At 42.6% G+C, this 20,312-nt stretch overlaps 1 protein-coding gene across 1 annotated transcript in view; it reads left to right on the forward strand.

The window, feature by feature from the left end:
• Positions 1 to 20,312, forward strand: part of fgf24 (fibroblast growth factor 24) — a 158,089-nt gene that overhangs the window by 397 nt on the left and 137,380 nt on the right. The window lies entirely within an intron of this gene.

A 20,312-nucleotide genomic window follows, 5' to 3' on the forward strand; every position in this document is an offset into this window, starting at 1 on the left:
CCTCATTCTTCTAAACTCCAAGGAGTACAGTCCAAGAGCGGTCAAACATTCCTCATATGTTAACTCTCTCATTCCCGGAATCATTCTAGTGAATCTTCTCTGAACCCTCTCCAATGTCAGCACATCCTTTCTTAAATAAGGAGCTCCAAACTGCACACAGTATTCCAAGTGAGGTCTTGCCAGTGCCTTATAGAGCCTCAACATCACATCCCTGCTCCTATACTCTATTCCTCTAGAAATGAATACCAACATTGCATTCGCCTTCTTCACCACCGACTCAACCTGGAGGTTAACCTTAAGGGTATCCTGCATGAGGACTCCCAAGTCCCATTGCATCTCAGAACTTTGAATTCTCTCCCCATTTAAATAATCTGCCTGTTTATTTCTTCTACTAAAGTGCATGACCATACACTTTCCAACATTGTATTTCATTTGCCACTTCTTTGACCATTCTCCTAATCTATCCAAGTCTCTCTGCAGACTCTGTTTCCTCAGCACTACCGGCCCCTCCGCCTACCTTTGTATCATCAGCAAACTTAGCCACAAAGCCACCTATTCCATAATCCAAATCATTGATATACTTCGTAAAAAGAAGCGTCCCCAACACAGTCCCCTGTGGAACACCACTGGTAACCGGCAGCCAACCAGATTGGGATCCCTTTATTCCCACTCTCTGTTTTCTGTCAATCAACCAACGCTCCATCCACATATGTAACTTTCCTGTAATTCCATGGGCTCTTATCTTGTTTAGCAGCCTCATGTGCGGCACCTTGTCAAAGGCCTTCTGAAAATCCAAATACACAACATCCACTGCATCTGCCCTGCTATTTAAAAATCTATCCAACCTTGTCTTAAATATATTTACTAAGGTAGCCTCTACTGCTTCATTGGGCAGAAAATTCCACAGATTCACCACTCTCTGGGAAAAGCAGTTCTTCCACAACTCCATCTTAAATCTACTCCCCCGAATCTTGAGGCTATGTCCCCTAGTTCTAGTGTCACCTATCAGTGGAAACAACTTTCCTGCCTCTATCTTGTCTATACCTTTCATAATGTTATTTGTTTCTATAAGATTTCCTCTCATTCTTTTGAATTACAGCGAGTATAGTCTCAGGTGACTTAATCTCTCCTCATTGTCTAACCCCCTCATCTCTGGAATCAACCTGGTGAACCTCCTCTGCATTGCCTCCAAAGCCAGTATACCCCGCCCAAGTAAGGAGACCAGAACTGCATGCAGTACTCCAGGTATGACCTTACCAGTACCCTATACAATTACAGCATAACCTCCCTGCTCTTAAGTTCAATCCCTCTAGCCATGAAGGCCAACGTTCCATTTGCCTTCTAGATAGCCTGCGGGTCCTGCAAACCAACCTTTTGTGATTCATGCACAAGCACTCCCAAGTCCCTCTGCACAGCAGCATCCTGCAATTTTTTTTTTACCATTTAAATAATAATCTGCTCTTCTATCATTCCTTCCAAAGTGGATGATCTCGCATTTACCAAGATTGTATTCCATCTGCCAGACCCAGTCACTTAACCTATCTATTTCTCTCTGTGGACTCTCTGTACCTTCTGCACAATTTCTTTATCCACTCAATTTAGTATCATCAGCAAACTTAGATACATTATACTCAGTCCCCTCTTCCAGATCGTCAATGTATATCGTGAACAGTTGCAGGCCCAGCACCGACCCCTGTGGCACACCGTTCACCACTGAAGACCCAAAAGCAGAGCAGCTGAGATGATTTATCAGTAAACAATATTTTACTAATAAACTTCAAGCTAACAAGCCACAATGGGCCACAAAACAGGAGAGAACAGATACTTAATATGACAAGACAACAAGATAACTGAAGGCTTGAAGCAATGGGTTGAGTCCAGCTGGGAGTGAACAGGGGCAGTGGAGGAGAGCTGGGTTTAAATAGGTTGCAGGTCATAGTTTGGAAATGAGTGGCAGTTAGCTGGGTGGAGACTAGGAGGTGTCTGCCTATGGCAGCATGACAGACTGGCAAGTTTCTGCAGGTGTACTGAGGAGAACATTCTGGATGGCTGTATCACCATCTGGTATGGAGGCTCCAAAGTACAGAGGGTTGTAGATTCAACCAGCTCCATCATGGGTACTAGCATCCCCACCAGCGAGGAAATCTTCAAAAGAGGCTGCTTCAAAGAGGCGGCAGCTATCATTAAAGACCCTCAACATTACTGTCTCATTACTGTCATCAGAGAGGAAATACAGGTGCCTTCCAGCCCATGTATTCTGTATTTATAGATATATATATATATATATATTTTTTTAACATATCTCACCTTAAACACTCGTTTTCATATCTTACAGCACAGATACAGGCTCTTCCAGCCCAACGAGCCAATGCAACCTTGTGAATCAGAATTCAAACCAGGTTATTAATGCTGGCATACACAGGTCTGTACCAGAAAACCAGGTATGATTTGCGGAGGGCTATTTCAAGGGCAAAGATACAATTTTGAATGAGGTTGAAGGCAACATCAGATGTACGACAACTCTGGCAGGGTTTGCAAGATATTACTTCCTACTAAAGGAAACCCCATAACATGAATGCTTCACTACCAGATGGACTCGATGCTTTTTATGCCTGCTTTGAAAGGGAGAATTTAATGTACAATGTCCTGTGTATGTTACTCAAAATGGCTTCTGTGGTTTGTTACGAGCAGGAATGCTCCTTTGTCGGATAAGTGTTTCTCTCGCCATTGTTTCACTTTAGAATGGCTGATATGGTAATTGTATTCATTTGTTAATCAATGGGGAATGTTATTGTGTCTTGTGATGCTGGGAACTTGGGGGAGGGGTTTTCACGGGTTTTTGGTGTGAGGGGGAGGCCGAGGAAGACGCCGAGGAAGGTGGACGTGTGTTGGACCGGGGTGGTCCCAGGTGCGACGGTGTGGCGGTCGGATGGGTCGATTGGTTCGTTGATTGAGCTCCAACGAGTGCACTAAACAGACTGAACTTTGATAAGTTGGCGCCTTTTGTTTTTTTCCATATATATATATTGTATTGCCTACTACTCTTTTAATTTTAGTAAACTCTTTAAAGTGTATTTCATAACGGTATTTGTTGTGGGTTTGGTACTGTTGGTGGGCGCGAGGCATAAACTCGATTCTCACAGCACCTGCGTGTACGGGAGGTGGGTTGGTGAGTTGCTGGAACTCAGTTTCCCCTGGACATATACCAGCCTTTTGGGTAAGTGTTACATTAACTACAGCTGTGAAGGTCCCTGCTGCACCTGGTGACCCTGTATTTTCTGTCAGAGGCTGACGTTAGGCTGTCTTTAAAGAGGATGAACCCTCGCAAGGCAGAAGGCCCCAATGGATTACCTGGTAAGGCTCTGAAAACCTGTGCCAACCAACTGGCAGAAGTATTCAATGATATTTTCAACCTCTCACTGCTACGAGAGGAAGGTCCCATTTGCTTCAAGGCAACAATTATACCAGTGCCTAAGAAGAATAATGTGAGCTGCCTTAAAGACCCAGTAGCACTCACATCAACAGTGATGAAATGCTTTGAGAGGTTGGCCATGACTAGACTGAACTCCTGCCTCAGCAAGGACCTGGACCCATTGCAATTTGCCTATCGCCACAATAAGTCAACGACAGATGCAACCTCAATGGCTCTTCACATGGCTTTAGATCACCTGGACAATACAACCACCTACGTCAGGGTGTTGTTCATCGACTATAGCTCAGCATTTAATACCATCATTTCCACAATCCTGATTGAGAAGTTACAGAACCTGGGCCTCAGTACCTCCCTCTGCAATTGGATCCTTGACTTCCTAACCAGAAGGCCACAATCTGTGTGGATTGGTGATAATTATCCTCCTCGCTGACAATCAACACTGGTGCACCTCAAGGGTGTGTGCTTAACCCACTGCTCTACTTTCCCTATACCCAGGACTGTTTGACTAGGCATAGCTCAAATACCATCTATAAATTTACTGATGATACAACCATTACTCAGGTGGAGATGACAGGGAGTACAGGAGTGAGATATGCCAACTAGTGGAGTGGTGTCGCAGCAACAACCTTGCACTCAAAGTCAGTAAGACGAAAGAGCTGATTGTGGACTTCAGGAAGGGTAAGACGAAGGAACACATACCAATCCTCATAGAGGGATCAGAAGTGGAGAGAGTGAGCAGTTTCAAGTTCATGGGTGTCAAGATCTCTAAGAATCTAACCTGGCCTCAACATATCAATGCAGCTATAAAGAAAGCAGGACAGTGACTATACTTTATTTGGAGTTTGAAGATATTTTGGTATGTCAACAAATACACTCAAAAACTTCTATAGATGTACTGTGAAGAGCATTCTGACGGGCTACATCACAGTCTGATATGGAGGGTGGGGGGCTACTGCACAGGACTGAAAGAAGCTGCAGAGGGTTGTAAATTTAATTGTCTCCATCTTGGCTACTAGCCTACAAAGTACCCAGGACATCTTCAAGGAGCGGTGTCTCAGAAAGGCAATGTCCATTATTAAGGACCTCCAGCACCCAGGGCATGCCCTTTTCTCACTGTTACCGGCAGGGAGAAGATACAGAAGCCTGAAGGTACGTACTCAGTGATTCAAGAACAGCTTCTTCCCCTATGCCATCCAATTCCTAAATGGATATTGAACCCATGAACACTACCTCACTTCTTAAGTATATATTATTTCTGCTTTTTGCATGATTTTTAACCTAATCAACATATGAGTACTGTAATTGATTTACTTATTATTATTATTTTTCTTATATTATGTATTGCATTGAAGTGGTGCTGCTGCTAAGTTAACAAATTTCAGGATCAGGAATTGGGAATTGTTAACATTTTGGAATGAAGGAAGATGACTTGATAGAGGTGTACAAGATGATGAGAGACTCAGATCAAGAGGACAGCCAGAGGCTTTTCCCCAGGGTGAAGAAGCTAATGTGAGAGGATATCATTTTAAGGTGACTGGAGGAAAGTTTAGAGAGTATGTCAGGGGTAGGTTTTTACATGGAGAGGCGTGGGTGTGTGGAATGCCCTGCCAGGGATAGAGACAGATATGTTAGGGATAGCTAAGAAACTCTTTAGACAGGCACACGGATAGCTCAAAAATGGAGGGAAGGGTTTAGACTGACCTTAACGTCAGCAGTGAAGGTCTACGGGGCTTGTAATGTTCTTTGTTCTATGACATTGGGGGGAGAGAATTGGAGAAAGGGAAGATGTGGACTGAAAGCCTGTTCATTCTTCTCATGCGTGAGAAGGAGCCCCTTGCCTTGCCCATGCCTGCAGCATCCATGAGTAATGGGTCCCTCGCAGCTTTGCAGGAACAGCTGTGAAGCTCCATCGAAGGCGAGGTACCCTATACTTATTTTAGAGAACGCAGATTCTTGGAAGTGCACATGTTAAGGGAGCAAAACAACAATTGCACAGAATTCAACTCAACAGCCATTCAGTTGGTTCCTTTCCCTTGCCCTCCACTTATGGTGTCAGACATTACTTTCCCTAAATGTTTACCCTGTCTTTTTTGAATGCTACAACTGATGTTAATCAAGGATCCCTCCCCTCCTGGACATCATCTCTTCACCCCCTTCCATCAAGCAAAAGATACAAAAGTTTGAGAACACATACTACCAGGCACAAGGTCAGCTTCAAGCCTGCTGTTACTCAGTTTTAGGTTTTAGATTTAGAGACACAGCACAGTAACAAGCCCTTCCAGTATACCTTTAGAGCAAGGGAGGAAACTGGAGCACCCCGAGGAAACCTACACGGTCATGGGGAAAACTTAAACCTTTTGATAGATAGTGGTGGGAATTGAACCTGTATCGTTGGTGCTGTTACACCACTATGCTATGGTGCCAAGTTGTAAGACCTCTTGTAGAATAAAGATGAAAGTCAAGTTCATTGTCATCTGCATAAGTATATGTATGCACAATCGGAATGATAAACTTACTTGCAGCAGAATCACAGGTGCAGAGTATCATATAAACAATACTCATAAAAAAACCATAAATTAAGCATAAATTATACCCAATTTTTAGAAGATGAACTCTTGAACTCACAACTCCTGATCACAATGGCCATCTATAGTGGGGGAGTCTAGGACCAGAGGGCACAGCCTCAGAAAACAAGTTTGCCCCCTTTGAAACAGAGATGTGGAGGAATTTCTTTAGCCAGGGGGTGGTGAATCTGTGGAATTCATTGCCACAGGCAGCTGTGGCCAAGTCATTGGGTATATTTAAAGCAGAGTTTGATGGGTTCTTCATTAGTAAGGGTGTCAAAGGTTGGAGGGAAGGCAGGAGAATGGAGTTGAGAGGGATATGTTATGAATTTGTAAAGTCTTAGAAATAAACCAGCAGCAAGAGATTTCACACTGAGTCAGGTTTTGATGTTACTTTATTAGTATCTACTTATAATATAGTAACTTAAACAAGATAAATAGTTTACAGTGTTATGTGTATATATGTGTGTAAATATAGCACCCAAACTATCGAGCTTGAGGAACAAGGCTTAGAGTCTTGATATGGTAAAGTAGGAAAGCTCAGTCATCCATGTAAGAAGTGATGGGAGAAAGATATTTGTAATCCACGTTGTAATGGAGAGAGAAGGTAAGTACGAAGTATTCCACAGGTTCCACACTGGTAAAATGAGGTAACAGTCACCATAGATCTTGTCCATTGTGATGTTCCAAATCCACATCCGAACTATCACCGAAAACGACCTGTCACAGGAATATCGTCTTTGAATGGTTACCACACAACATACCCAGGCAAGGATTAACACTTAAGTGGTCCCACAGGATATCCCAAAAATCCACTCCTATGGATTATATGAAGTGACAGTCCCACATTCATTGTGCAATATATGCCGATGTTTAACCCAATCATTTGGGCTTAAAAGAGTTCCAAACCATCGCACTGAGCTGCCGAAGTTCCGGCAGCTGGTCTTTTCTCTCCCCTCTCTCCCCCGCCTCCTTTTTTCTCTCTCGTTAAGCCCACAATTAGCAGTGTCAGCTTGTGACTGACGTCATAGTCCCACCTCACTCAGGCACTTAAAGCAACAATCCACAGTAAACGAAACCTGTGGGGTCATAACAGATAATAAATCAGCCATGATGGACTTGCAGAGCAGGCTCGACAGGTAAATTCTGCTCCTATGGATCTCCAGCTTGCCAATCATTTATTTCTCCTTCCCACTCCCAGACTGACAAGTTCTATCCCTCTCTTGTCAGACTATAGAAGGGACCTTGTATGATAAGATGGACTCTTGACCTCACAATCTACTTTGCTGTGTTCCTTAGCTACACTGCACTTTCTCTATAACAGTATAAAATGTATTTCACTTTAACTCGATACTTAGTGCTTACTTTTATATTATTTATTTTTTTCTCAGCTCAAGCTGGTGAAACCTGAGGTACGGGTATAGCCAAGCTCACTCATTTCTCAATTGCTGGGAACTTTGAACTGTTCTAGTGCTGTTTAGTATTGTGGCTCTCTGGAGATTTACATAAACATTGTTGTGTAGGCTTAATTGTTTAATACTGTTGTGTAGTGAATTTGGGATGATACCACTTGTAGATATTACTATCGGGGCAATGTTCTGTTCATGTCCCAAAGTCTTTTAATTCAGCATATTTCAGCAATACGTTTTTTCACTTATTGACTTCTGTATATTATGTGTGTTTGGAATGGCTGTATCTATTAGTTGTCCTTGCTTGTTTATTCAGTAATATTATATCTGGATGGTTCTAATGGATTGTTTACTCTGTAATGATAGGGGATTGGTCATAATACAACTTGTTGGACTATAACTCTAAAACTGGTTCAGGCTAGTATTTGCATTTATAATTAGATATAGTAGTATATGCAGTAGCACAGCACTATATAGTGCCTTTTCTGAGTTTGTACATTAAAGCAAGATTTTGGTGACTGATGTTTCATTGTGCCTGTGTAAGTAATCAGATTGAGTTAAACTGCTGCAGGATCTGTAATGTGTTGGATTGTTTCTGGTTTCCCTGGGTGTTTTCTGCATTTATCACCTTGAATTTGTGGGTCTTTTATTATGTATTTTTGATGTTTTTTGTGTTAACTACCTGATCCTGTATTACTACAAGGAACCCCTCTGCTTCTGGGAAGAGGTTGCCAACTCTGAGTTAGGTGTCCAGGTATTACTATTAGCATTTTGTTTTGTGTATTTGCAGTTTGTTGCCTTTTGCATGTTACTTGTTTGTCTATTTTTATTGTGTACAGTTTTTCATTGATTTTATTGTACTTTGTATCTTTATTTTCTGCAAGAAGAGGAATCTCAGGGTAGTATATGGTAACACATATGTACTTTGATAATAAATTTACTTTGAACACTTCATTCTGCATTCATTTCTTGCTTTTCATTTTGTGTTTCTCCCTTGCACTTACTTCAGGAAAAGCTCAAAAACATCTCAGTATGTCAATATCAAAATCAAATTAAGGTTAATTATCATTCAAACCATACATAGATACAACTGAACAAGACAGTGTTCCTCTGAGGCCAAAGAGCAAAACATTCAAAATAGCAAGCAAACTTCAAAAATAGTGAGTAACTTAAATCAAAATAGTGAGCAAAGAAATGTATAAACTCAGAAAACATATATATTACACCTTTCAAATCTACTCCTCAGCTTTTTTTTCCTCCAGTTCTGCCGAAGGGGTTTCGGCCCGAAACACTGACTGTACGTTTTTTTCCATAGATGCTGCTTGGCCTGCTGAGCTCCTCCAGCTTTTTGTGTGAGCCTCCCACTCAATGCCAATAAGACCTGTAGACTTCAGGAAAGGGAAACCAGAGATCCATGAGTCAGAGCTCATTGGAGGATCAAACATGGAGAGGGTCAGTAACTTCAAATTCCTGGGAGTCACTATGTCAGAGGACCTGTCCTTTGAGCCATCATATAAATAAAATTGCAAAAAAAACACAACAGCATTTCTACTTTTTCAGGAGTCTGTAGAGGTTCATGTCATTGAAAACCTTGGCAAACTTTTAAAGATGTGTGGTGGAAAATGTGCTAACTGGCTGCATACGAGGGTATGGGAACATCAATGCCTTTGAGCTGAAAATCTTATAAAATGTAAAGGATTCAACCTAGTACACCTCTGGTAAAGCCCTCCTAACCATAGAAACATAGAAAATAGGTGCGGGAGTAGGCAATTCGGCCCTTCGAGCCTGCACCACCATTCAGTATGATCATGGCTGATCATCCAACTCAGAACCCTGTACCTGCTTTCTCTCTATACCCGCTGATCCCTTTAGCCACAAGGGCCTTATCTAACTTCCTCTTAAATATAGCCAATGAACTGTTTCCTCAACTGTTTCCTGTGGCAGAGAATTCCACAGATTCACCACTCTCTGTGTGAAGAAGTTTTTCCTCATCTCGGTCCTAAAAGGCTTCTCCTTTATCCTTAAACTGTGACCCCTCGTTCTGGACTTCTCCAACATCAGAATCAATCTTCCTGCATCTAGCCTGTCCAATCCCTTTAGAATTTTCTACGTTTCAATAAGATCCCCCCTCAATCTTCTAAATTCCAGTGAGTATAAGCCTAGTCGAACCAGTCTTTTTTCATATGAAAGTCCTGCCATCCCAGGAATCAATCTGGTGAACCTTCTCTGTATGGCAAGAATGTCTTTCCTCAGATTAGGGGACCAAAACTGCGCACAATATTCTAGGTGCAGTCTCACCAAGGCCTTGTACAACTGCAGTAGAACCTTCCTGCTACTGTACTCGAATCCTTTTACTATGAATGCCAACATACCATTTGCCTTTTTCACCACCTGCTGTACCTGCATGCCCACCTTCAGTGACTGGTGTACAATGACACCCAGGTCTTGTTGCATCTCCCCTTTTCCTAATCGGCCACCATTCAGATAATGATCTGTTTTCCTGTTCTTGCAACCAAAGTGGATAACCTCACATTTATCCACATTAAATTGCATCTGCCATGAATTTGCCCACTCACCTAACCTATCCAAGTCACCCTGCATCCTCTTAGCATCCTCCTCACAGCTAACATCGCCGCCCAGCTTCGTGTCATCCACAAACTTGGAGATGCTGCATTTAATTCCCTCGTCTAAATGATTAATATATATTGTAAACAACTGGGGTCTCAGCACTGAGCACAGGATGACAGGTGACCTGACAGAGGTGTACTCAATGATAAGAGGCATAGACAGAATGGACAGCCAGAGTGGAAATGACTAATGGAAGGGGGCATAATTTTAATGTAATTGGATGAAAGAATGGGGGTGGGAGATGTCAGAGGTAGGTTTATTATGCAGAGTGGTGGATGTGTGGAATTTGCTGCCTGGGGTGGTGGTAAAGGCAGATGCATCAGGGACATTTTAAGAAACTCTTATTTAGGCAACTTTCTACTGCCCTCCATAGATGTCACCTGACCTGCTGAGTTACTCCAGCATTTATATGAGTGATGCTCTGGATTTTCAGCATCTGCAGAATTTATTGTGTCTATCCCTTTCAAGTTTTCTGCCTAATATCCGCTAACGGATGCAGCATCTCCTGATTCACTCCACAAAATCCCCTTTTCAGTTTATTGCCTCAATTACATCTCCCTTTAACCATTCCTCTTCTGGAGAATACAATCACAGTATTGCTGCCTTACAGATTTCTCTCTGCTTGTTTTACCCCTCTTCCTTTCCAAGGGGGCAATGACTGCACCATAATGTCACATACAAAAAGCTCTTGGAGCAGGTTGAATGGCCAGGTGGAGATACGTCTCTACCATAGGAGGTATAAGGTGCTCCTTCCCTTCACTAGCCTGAAGGTCACCCTTGGGTAAGGTGCAGCACCTGTTAGTCCCCTCGATCAGGGTCATGTGAAGCTATGTGAGCAAGTGATGGATGATCATATGAGCAGCTGGTGCAGATCACAAGTCCTGGTTATGCAACCACTGACACCAGGCAGATAATCTCTGAGGAGTATTGATAATGGCTGGAGTCACCCATCTTGTAAAGACACTGCCCAGAAGAAGGCAATGGCAAACGACATCTGTAGAAAAAATTGCCAAGAACAATCATGGTTGTGGAAAGACGATGCACCTTGCTTAAAGTAAAACATGAAGTTACACCTGCACCCCTGGACTCTCATGTATTTTGTTGAGTTAGTTTAATGTTTTGTAGTTACAAAACAGAGCATTGGTGACAAGGTATTTTTAAAACGAACCCCAAGACATCTATCTACTTGTTGAAGAGAAGTGAGACATTTGAATTAAAAATAAGACCGTGAGGAACACCCCTCAGTAAAAAGGCCAAAACATGGAGATGGTTGTTTTTTTTTAAAAAAAGCAGCGTTCTTCAGAAGGGAAGAAATGATCGAGTTTTTTTTAAAGAAAACTTGGAAAACAGAAGAATTTGGGGTTCATAAAGAATGAGTACTGGGTGATAATATTCTTTTAAAAAATCTGAAATGGCTGGCTACTTTGGAAATATTGAGTTTGATTGCACTATGGGTAATTGGCTCATGAATACTGAGCTATTAGAACAGTATTTTGAAGCAAATGAAATGGCCAATGAAAAGCGAATACCAATTTTCATGTGTTTGTTGGGTTTAATGGTGTACAGTTTGCTTTGAAGTTTGACTACTCCAACCAAACCTGCAGCAATGTGCTTTGCTAGTATTATCAAAGTAATGCAAGAACACTTAACACCAAAGCCATTGTTGATTGCTTTCATACATGGAATCAAAAAGGAGTCCATTTCAACATATGTGGCTGAATTGAAGAGAATACATGAGCTTTGTCAGTTCAGTGATGGGCTTAATGCTCACCTGAGAGGTCACTTAGCTTGTGGACTCTTACAAGAAAGCATTCAAAAATGGCTCGTAACTGAAGCACAGCTTACATTCAAATGAGCGGTGGAAATTGCTGTTTCAATGGAAATCGCAGACAGAGACACAATTGAGTCGCAGTCAGGAATGAAAGCAAGCATAAACAAAACTAAACATAAACTGGCCTGGCCAAAGAAACTGTGTTACCTTTGTGGCAGGATTTCTTATACACCAAACAAATGCAGATTTAAAGGTGAAACTTGCAGAAAATCAACAAAGTAGGACCCACATGGAGCATGTCAGGCAGACAAAAATAACATTATTAATCATTACATAGAAACATAGAAAACATACAGCACAATACAGGCCCTTCAGCCCACAAAGCTGTGCGGAACATGTCCCTACCTTAGAACTACCCAGGCTTTACCCATAGCCCTCTATTTTTCTAAGGTCCATGTAGCCATCCAGGAGTCTCTTAAAAGACCCTATCGTTTCCACCTCCACCGCCACCATCGGCAGCCCATTCCACACACTCGCCACTTTCTGCGTAGGTATAGAAACACTACGACCACTTTCATAATTTTGCACTAAAATGGTCTTTGCTTTTTCATGTTCTAATTTAGATCATTCTCATTGTGGCACATAGTGGTTTATCAACTTGTGTGAAGTTATCACAGCTCAGGGCATCAGAGTTCGGAGTTCAATTCCAGTGATCTCTCTAAGCAAGTTTGTATGTTCCTCCCTTGTGCCTGTGGGTTTCCTCAGGGTGTTCTGGTTTCCTCCCACAGTACAAAGACATAATGGTTAATTGATCATTGTAAATTGTCCTGTGTTTATGCTGGGATCAAATCAGGGTAGGGGTTGCTAGGTGGTATGGCTCAGAGGGCCTGTACCACACCGTATTTTAAATTAAGTAGATATATAACATTTATATCGTGCAACACACGCAAAATGCTGGTGGAACACAGCAGGCTAGGCAGCATCTATAGGGAGAAGTACCATTGACATTTCGGGCCGAGACCCTTTGTCAGGACTAATTGAAAGGAAAGATAGTAAGAGATTTGAAAGTAGGAGAGGAAGGGGGAAATACAAAATGATCGGAGAAGACCGCAGGGGGTGGGGTGAAGCTGAGAGCCGGAAAGGTGATGGGCAAAAGGGATACAGAGCTGGAGAAGGGAAAGGATCATGGGACGGGAGGCCTAGGGAAAAAGAAAGGGGGACGGGAGCACCAGAGGGAGATGGAGAACAGGCAGAGTAATGGGCAGAGAGAGAAAAAAAAAGAGGAGGGGGGAAAATACTAAATATATCAGGAATGGATTAAGAAGGGGAGGAGAGGCATTAACAGAAGTTAGAGAAGTCAATGTTCATGCCATCAGGTTGGAGGCTACCCAGCTGGTATATAAGGTGTTGTTCCTCCAACCTGAGTGTGGCTTCATCTTGACAGTAGAGGAGGCCATGGATAGACATATCAGAATGGGAATGGGACATGGAATTAAAAAGTGTGGCCACTGGGAGATCCTGCTTTCTCTGGCGGACCGAGCGTAGGTGTTCAGCGAAACGGTCTCCCAGTCTGTGTCGGGTCTCACCAATATATAAAAGGCCACACTGGGAGCACCGGACGCAGTATACCACACCAGCCGACTCACAGGTGAAGTGTCGCCTCACCTGGAAGGACTGTCTGGGGCCCTGAATGGTGTTGAGGGAGGAAGTGTAAGGGTAGGTGTAGCACTTGTTCAAGCACTTGTTCACTTATGCAAGGTTAAGTGCCAGGAGGGAGATTGGTGGGAAGGGATGGGGGGGACGAGTGGATAAGGGAGTCGCGTAGGGAGTGATCCCTGTGAAAAGCAGAACGGGGGGGGGGGGGCGAGAGGGAAAATGTGTTTGGTAGTGGGATCCTGTTGGAGGTGGCTGAAATTACAGAGGATTATACGTTGGACCCAGATGCTGGTGGGGTGGTAGGTGAGGACAAGGGGAACCCTATCCCAAGTGGGGTGGTGGGCAGATGGGGTGAGGGCAGATGTGCAGGAAATGGGAGAGATGCGTTTGAGAGCAGAGTTGATGGTGGAAGAAGGGAAGCCCCTTTGTTTAAAAAAGGAAGACACCTCCTTAATCCTGGAATGAAAAGCCTCATCCTGAGAGCAGATGCGGCAGAGACGGAGGAATTGTAAGAAGGGGATAGCATTTTTGCAAGAGACAGGGTGGGAAGAGGAATAGTCCAGGTAGCTGTGAGAATCTGTAGGTTTATAGTAGATATCTGTAGATAAGCCATCTCCAGAGACATTTATATCATTTATGTTTTTTATATTTGTTTTTTTCATGTGAATGCTGCTTTTCTGCTACAATGTAGCTGTGACGCTGCTGCAAATAAGTTTTTCATTCTACTTGTACACACATGTACTTGTGCAGGTGACAATTGACTTGACTTTGACTTTGAACCTTAAACCTGCCTGAGATCCTGGAGTCAAAAGGGAAGTTCTTCAGGGCACGAATAAGTTCATTACAGTGGGTGAGAATGTTGGTGGAGGCAAAATGCTTGGACCTTCGTTGTAGAAAGAAGTGGAAGACTTTAAGAACTTTGTAATGAGAGTGGAGACGAAAAAAAAGATTTTCCATCCATTGTGGAGATGAAGCAGTGGGGTCAGGGGAAATGAAAATTCTCAAATTTGTGAGGCCATAGAGTACTCGCTCCACTGTAAGCAGTTTCAAACTCTTAGGCGGGCACATCTCGCAGAAATCTCATGGGCCTATACAATCCCATCCAATCAGGGAAGCTCACCAACGCCCCCACTTTCAGAGCAGGCTGCAGAGTGCTGGACTAGGCACATCTATCCTCACATCATTTTACAGGTGCGCAGTAGAGAACATCTCGAGAGCATCAAGGATGTAATGTTGAGACTTTAGAAAGCTCTGATGAGGCCCCAGTTTTGGGCTCCTTATGTTAGAAAAGATGTGCTGAAAGTAGAAAGGGTTCAAAGGATGTTCAAGAAAATGATTCCTGGATTGAATGGCTTGTCAGAAGAAGAATTTTTGATGGCTTGAGCCTCTATTCAGTAGAGTTCAGAAGATGAGGGGTGACCTCATTGAAACCTATTGAATGGTGAAAAGCCTTGATAGAGTGGATGTGTAAAGTGTGCTTCCTGTGGTGGGAGGGTTTAAGACCAGAGGGCACAGCCTCAGAATAGAGGGGCATCCTTTTAGAATGTAGATGAGGAGGAATTTGGTCAGGGCAGGAAAGGGTATGGAGATTGGGCTGAGAGGAAAATTGGATCAGCCATGCAGAGAAGACTCTTGGGCCAACTGGTCCTATCTTACGGACTAACATTCTGCATCACTGCACGGTCTGGAAACTGAATTGCAGCAGACAGGAAGGCTCTACAACTGTCAAAACTGACCAAGGCATCACTGGAACTAATCTAGCTACCATCAAGGACATACATACAGAAAAGGGCCAGTAACACGTGAAGGATCCCCCACACCCTGTTCGCAGACTTTTTTCCCTATCCCATCAAGGAGAAGACTACTCAAAAACAGTTACTTTCCCCAAGCAGTAAGGCTGATCAACACCTCCACCCACTAACCCACCCCTCCACTCCCCCAACCACCACTACTTTATCATTTCCTGTCAGAGTCACCTTACGTACAGACATTCCTGTGCTTAGCATCCCTTTATGGATTTCATGGACAATCCATGTCCTATGTTCCAAATAATAAAGACGTAGCCTGGCCAACCTCTGCCAAGAACTCTTATCCTCCTGTGCTGGCATTTTCCTGCTTAATCTTTCCTGGTGGGAAGGGCCTTGATATGGGAGATGGTGCAAGATCAAGGCGTGTGAGAAGATTAGTGGGTGAGAGTCGGCAGAAACAATGATAATCTTGCACCTCCTGGTTTATCAAGAACCTGTTTATCACTTCCTTAAAGACATTCAAAGGCGTTGCTTCCACGGCTCCCTGTTTTTAGCAGAGAGGTATTGGAGGGCGGAGGTCAGATGCCAAATGATAAGCAGAAGGGGTGGCTGGCAAGCGTACTTTTGGAATAGGATAGCATCAGCAGATGTTGGATTTATTAAATCTCAAATCAGGTTTAAAATCCCTGGCATATGTCATGAAATGTGTTAATTTAGTAGCAGTACGATGCAATACATAATAAATATAGAGAACAAAAATCTGGGTTACATTAAGCTTATATATATCTATTAAATAGTCAAGTTAAAATAAATAGTGCAAAAAAACAGAAATAAAAAAATTAGTGAGTTACTGTTGATGGGTTCAATGTCCATTTAGAAATCAGATGGCAGCATCAGGTTTATCATCGACATATGCTGTGAAATATGTTGTTTTATGGCAACAGTACAGTGTAAGACATACAATATACTATAAATAAACATTAGACAATAGGTGCAGGAGCAGGCCATTCGGCCCTTTGAACCAGCACTGCCATTCACTGTGATCATGGCTGATCATCCACAATCAGTACCCCGTTCCTGCCCTCTCCCCGTATCCCTTGACTCCGCTCTCTTTAAGAGCTCTGTCTAACTAGAGATAGATAAATAGATAACTTAGATAAATATCTAACTATCTAGTATATAAATGTTAGTACATATATTATAATAAGCAAAACATAAGTAAGTAGAACAAAAATAGCGAGATAGTGTTCATGGGTTCATTGTCTGTTCATAAATCAAATGGTGGAGAGGAAGAAGCAGTTCTTGAAATCCTAAAAACAGAAAGCTGTTCCTAAAAAAGAAAAAGAAGAAGAAAAAAGAAACTGTTCCTGAATGTGTGTCTTCAGATTCCTTCCAGTACCTCATCCTTGATGGTAGCAATGAGTAGAGGGCATTTCCTAGGTGATGGGGGTCATTAATGATGGATGCCACCTTTTTGAGCCATTGCTCCTTGAAGATTTCCTCAACAGTGCAGAGGCTAGTGCCCTTGATGGAGCTGACTAAATTTACTACCCTCTGCAGCTTTTTCCAATTCTGTGCAGTGGCCTCTCTGTACCAACAAGTTCAATGTTCAAAGTAAATTTTATTCTCAAAGTACATATACATCACCATATACATACAACCCTGAGATTCATTTTCCTGTGGGCATACACAGGAAATCTATAGAATAGTAACTGTAACAGGATCAATGAAACATCAACAAGAGTGCAGGAGACAACAAAATGTGCAAATACAAATATAAATAAATAGCAATAAATAACAAGAACATGGCATAATGAGATAAAGAGTTCTTAAAGTGAGATCATTGGTTGTGGGAGCATTTCCATGATGGGACAAGAGAAGGTGAGTGTAGCTATCCACTTTTGTTCAAGACCCTGATAAGTTGAAGGGCAGAAACTGTTCTTGAACCTGGTGGTGTGTCTTGGGGCTCTTGTACGTTCTACCTGATGGCAGCAGCGAGAAAAGAGCATGCCCTGGGTGGTGGGGATCCCTGATGATGGATGCTGCTTTCCTATGACAGCTCCTCATGAAGGTTGCTCAATGGTTGGGAGGGATTACCTGTGATGTACTGGGTCAAATCCACTACTTTTTGTAGGATATTCCACTCAGAGGCACTGCTGTTTCCATACCAGGCTGTGATCCAGCTAGTCAATATACCCTCCACTACACATCTATAGAAGTTAGTCAATGTTTTGGATGTCATGCCAAATCTCTGCAAATCTTTGAGGAACTAGAGGCACTACCATGCTTTCCAACATTTGTACTCGCATGCTGGGTCCAGGACAGGTCCTTTGAAATAATAATACTGAGGAATTTAAAGTTGCTAACCAGACGGTGATACAACTAGTTAGAATGCTCTTCTCGGTACATCTGTTGAAAGTTCTATGGTCTTTTGGTGACATATCAAATCCCTTCAAGCAGTTAATGAAATATAGCCACTGGCACACCTTCTTCACAATTGCCTTATTATGTTGAGCCCAGGATTGTCGACACCTAGAAACCTAAAACTGCCCTCTGTTTCCACTTTTGATCTCTCAATAAGCACTGGTGTGCTCCCATCTTCCCCAACCTGAAGTCCACAATCTGACAGAATGATGGGTATAAGTTACAGAGGAAGGGAAAGGAGAAGTCTGCAAGACTATGAGACTATACCACATAGGAGCAGAACTAGGCCTTTTGGCCCATCAGGTTTGCTCTGCCATTTGACCATGGCAGATTTCTTTTCCCTCTCAACCCCACTCCTTCTGTCTTCTCCCAGTAAACTTTGATGCCCTAACTAATCAAAACATATCAATGGTGCTTTAAATATACCTAATGATTTGGCCTACACAGCCAATGAATTCCACGGATTCACTACCTTCGGACTAAAGAAATTCTTCCTCATCTCTATTCTAAAGGGATATCCTTCTACTCTGAGGCTGTGTCCTCTAGTCTTAGACACAACCACTATAGGAAATATCCTCTCCACATCCACTCAAACTACGCCTTTCAATATTTGGTGTTTCGATAAGGTCCTTCTCCCCCATTCTTCTAAATTTCGGCGAGTACAGGCCCAGAGCCTTCAAATACTCCTCAAACACATTAACCCTTTCATTCCTAGCATCATTCTCGTGAACCTTCTCTAGACACTCTAAAATGCACTATTTCCTTTTATTATATAAGGGCCCAAAACTGCTGCTCCCAATACTCCAAATGTGAGCTGGCCTTATAAAGCCTCAGCGTTACATCACTACAAGATGAGGGATGGAGCAGAACTGGTCAACGTACAGAGATGAAAGCAGGAAAAGACTTGTGACATGATGTCATAACACATATAAAATGCTGGGGGAAGTCAGCTGGTCAGGCAGCATCTATTAAGGAAATAAACTGTCTTCCATAGATGCAGTCTGACATGATGAGTTATAAACCATATAACTATATAACAATTACAGCACGGAAACAGGTCATCTAGGCCCTTCTAGTCCATGACGAATGCTTATTCTCACCTAGTCCCACCAACCTGCACTCAGCCCATAACCCTCCAATCCTTTCCTGTCCATATACCTATCCAATTTAACTTAAATGACAATACTGAACCTGCCTCTACCACTTCTACTGGAAGCTCGTTCCACACAGCTACCACTCTCTGAGTAAAGAAGTTCCCCCTCATGTTACCCCAAACTTTTGCCCCCTAAATCTCAACTTATGTCCTCTTGTTTGAATCTCCCCTACTCTCAATGGAAAAAGCCTATCTATGTCAACTCTATCTATCCCCCTCATAATTTTAAATACCTCTATCAAGTTCCCCCTTAATCTTCTATGTTCCAAAGAATAAAGACCGAACTTGTTCAAACTTTCCCTATATCTTAGGTGCTGAAACCCAGGTAACATTCTAGTAAATCTTCTCTGTACTCTATCTATTTTGTTGACATCTTTCCTGTAACTCGGTGACCAGAGCTGGACACAATACTCCAAATTTGGCCTTACCAATGCCTTGTACAACTTTAACATTACATCCAAACTCCTATACTCAATGCTCTGATTTATAAAGGCCAGCATACCAAAAGCTTTCTTCACTACCCTGTCCACATGAGATTCCACCTTCAGGGAACTATGCACCATTATTGCTAGATCACTCTATGAATTATAGAGTCATAGAACAGTACAGTGCAGAAACAGGCCTTCAGCCCATCTAGTTGGTGCCAAACTATTAATTTGCCTACTTCCATTGACCTGTACCCAGACCATAGTCCTCCATTCCCCTCCCATTCATGTATACCTGTCTATATCCCTCAGAACTTTGAATAACTCTATCAAATCTCCCCTCACTCTTCTATGCTCCATGGAATAAACTCCTAATTTACTCAACCTTCCTCTACAACACAGGTCCCCAAACCTTTGCAACGTCCTTCTAAATTTTTTCTGTACTCTTTCAATCTTATTTACATTCTTCCTGTAGGTAGGTAACCAAAACTGCACACAATACTCCAAATTAGGCCTCACCAACATTTTATACAACTTCAAAATCCCATCTCCTGTACTTAATATTTTGATTATGAAGGCCCATAGCTTTCTTTATAGCCCTGTCTACCTGTGACACCAGTTTCAAGGGGATATGGATCTGTATTTCCAGATCCCTCTGTTCTACTGCCCCCCTCAGTGCCCTACTCTTCACTACCCTGGATGGTCATTCAAAAGTGCAACACTTCACACTTGACTGCATTAAATTCTATCTTCCATTGTCCAGCACATTCTTCCAGCTGATCTAGTTCCTGCTGCCAGCTTTGGTAGCCTTCCTTGCTGTCATTGAGATCATTGATCTACTGTAGATGAAAATCAACAATGCACCCAGCACCGTTCCCTGTGGCACATCACTAGTCACTGGCCTCCAGTCAGAGAGGAAACCATCTACTGCCACTTTCTGCCTTCATCTCTGAAGCCATATCTAATCCAATTGACTACCTCAACCTGAGTACCAAGCAACTAAGCCTTCTGGACTGATTGACCAACCTCCCATGCAGTTCCTAGTCAAAGGCCTTACTAAACTCCATGTAGACAACATCCACTACCTTGTCTTCATCAACT

The sequence above is a fragment of the Hypanus sabinus genome, chromosome 3, assembly GCF_030144855.1.
Source record: "Hypanus sabinus isolate sHypSab1 chromosome 3, sHypSab1.hap1, whole genome shotgun sequence".
Classification (NCBI taxonomy): Eukaryota; Metazoa; Chordata; class Chondrichthyes; order Myliobatiformes; family Dasyatidae; genus Hypanus; species Hypanus sabinus.